Raw genomic sequence first — 3,065 nt, 5'->3', positions numbered from 1 at the left:
TCCCAGTGGGTCAGAAGGTTACATACAGTCAATTAGTATTTGGTAGCGTTGCCTTTTAAATAGCTTAAATTGGGTCAAACGTTTCGGGTAGCCTTCCACAAACATCCCACAATAAGTTGGATGAATTTTGTCCCATTCCATCTGGCAGAGCCAGGTTTTTTTTAAAGTGTACCTTAATATAACTAGGCAAGTCAGATAACAACAAATTCTTATTTTCCTCATGATGCCATCTATTTTGTGAAGTGCACCAGTCCCTCCTGCAGCAAAGCACCCCCATAACATGATGCTTCCACCCCCGTGCTTCACGGTTGGGATGGTGCTCTTTGGCTTGCAAGCCTCCCCCGTTTTCCTCCAAACATAACGATGGCCATTGTGGCCACACAGTTCAATTTTTGTTTCATCAGACCAGAGGACATTTCTCCAAAAAGTACGATCTTTGTCCCCATGTGCAGTTGTAAACCGTAGTCTGGCTTTTTTTATGGTGGTTTTGGAGCAATGGCTTCTTCCTTGCTGAGCGGCCTTTCAGGTTATGTCAATATAGGACCCGTTTTACTATGGATATAGATACTTTCGTACCTGTTTCCTCCAGCATCTTCACAAGGTCCTGGGATTGATTTGCACTTTTTGCACCAAAGTACGTTAATCTCTAGGAGACAGAACGCGTCTCCTTCCTGAGCGGTATTACGTCTGCTTGGTCCCATGGTGTTTATACTTGCGTACTGTTGTTTGTACAGATGAACGTGGTACCTTCAGGCATTTGGATGAACCAAACTTGTGGAGGTCTACAATTTATTTTCTGAGGTCTTGGATGATTTCTTTTGATTTTCCCATGATGTCAATCAAAGAGGCACTGGGTTTGAAGGTAGGCCTTGAAATAAATCCAGAGGTACACCCCCAATTGACTCAAATTATGTCAATAGGTCTATCAGAAGCTTTTAAAGCCATGACATCATTTCCTGGAATTCCCAAGCTGTCAACTTAGTGTATGTAAACTTCTGACCCACTGGAATTGTGATACAGTGAATTATAAATGAAATAATCTGTCTGTAAACAATTGTTGGAAAAATTACTTGTGTCATGCACAAAGTAGATGTCCTAACCGACATGCCAAAACTATAGTTTGTTAACAAGAAATTTGTGGAGTGGTTGAAAAACGAGTTTTAATGACTTCAACCAAAGTGTATGTAAACTTTCGACTTACATTTACATTACATTTAAGTCATTTAGCAGACGCTCTTATCCAGAGCGACTTACAAATTGGACTTCACCTGTATATATACATATAACTATGTTATATACTTTAAAAGGGTGAGCATTGCTTTGACTTTAGTGTCCTGTGGTTATCCCCCCCAAAAAATGTAGTACTGTAACTTGTGTTTACTGGTGATAGGTGGAAAAGCCTACAGGGTTCTATGGAAGAGCCCCATTTGCATGAAGGCCATTCGTTGGCTTGGCTTGAATAACACAACACTGCTCTCTATTGGTAAATATAGTGTATTGCAATAGGCAACAGAGGTTCTTGAGATAAACGAGGTTGGAAAAAAGGTTAGTTCATACAATTCACTGGGTGTATGCTTTTGTGTGAATAAGAACCATCATAGCATAGACCTGCAATAATATGTTCCCTATTGTTAAAGAGTACATCACTGTATTGTTTTCCTAATGTTAAGAAGCATTCCCAGTCACTAATCAAACTTTCTGATGAGAGGATATTGAAATAACATTGTTAATTTAACCTTTAATTAACCAGGCAAGTCAGTTAAAAGAACAAACTCTTATTTACAATGACGGCCTTACACGGCCAAAACCTAACGACATTGGGCCAATTATGCACCGTACTTTGGGACTCTCAATCACGGCCAGTTGTGTTACAGCCTGGAATCTAACCAGGGTCTGTAGTTACCCCTCTAGCACAGTGCCTTAGACCCAGAGAAGACATAGGTAGTAGCCAAAGGCTGATGAGTAAGACATCACACATGGTTTGATGTACGAGACAATCCTGTCTGAAGTCACAGAGAAGAATCTCTCGTCACGGGCAAGTCAACACCTGCATTTGGAGTGACTGCTCTGTTGACTGTTTTTTGTTCTCTCTCAGCCAGGTGAGATGATGACGTACTGGGACAAAAATCACAAAACCAAACAGGATCTGAAGTCTGAACCACAGCTAGGGATTTTAGGTTCAGTGATGACAATCACCTTAAATCTTAATAACACCAGAATCGTGTTGTCTCTACCCACCAGGTGGCGTGTTGTAACAACAGGTAGGATTATTTGAGAGGATCAGGAGACAACTGCAATCCCTACTAATCTTGCTAAGAATCCCAGGCATTTTAATGTTATGTTTATATGGGAAACAAATGAATGTGTGGGGGTATAGCCAATTATCATTAGGTATAGCCCTAATGATCAACTGGTTTATAAAGTCAGAAATAAACTAATGTGAGCCACCTTAAATAAAAATAACAATAGCAATAAAATAACAATAATTGACCCTTTATCAGATCACTTTATAAAGCTCATGATTAAACTGATAATTTAATTTTGTCATATAGGATTGTTGAAGTATTCAAAGTCCATAGTTTAGGACTGTTAAGAATAAAGTGTTATGTTATTATGGAAACATTATGACAGCCTATTTGAACTGAGTCTAAATTGAGGTAGCCTATAATAGGATACTGTATAAACGTGAATGTTCCCTGGTCTCGGCGCAGTCCTTGCTATTTGATAAAAATCACAACATACCTTACATATTTCAATATTTTTGTGTGCTGACAATGCGAACTCAAAACGTATACGTGACAACTAAACACGCTTGAGAATAAAACCAAAATAGTACTTTCAAGTGAAGCACCACAGGTTGTAAGATACAAGGTAAATTAACGCAACGGGAAATATACAGGAAATTAACAAATCAAGACTTTTGGAAGAGGCAAAGATTTGCCGAAAAAAGTCTACACAAAGAAATTCGTCCAAATTCCAAAACCCATGCGACAGCTTCCTTTCCCTGACTCTGCGTCTGAGGTAGACAAGACTAATCTTATAGGTCAACAATCTGAATTCGGCCT

This window comes from Oncorhynchus keta, chromosome 10 (assembly GCF_023373465.1).
Source record: "Oncorhynchus keta strain PuntledgeMale-10-30-2019 chromosome 10, Oket_V2, whole genome shotgun sequence".
Lineage (NCBI taxonomy): Eukaryota > Metazoa > Chordata > Actinopteri > Salmoniformes > Salmonidae > Oncorhynchus > Oncorhynchus keta.
The sequence above is the reverse complement of the archived record's forward strand: the minus strand, read 5'-3'. Positions refer to the sequence as shown.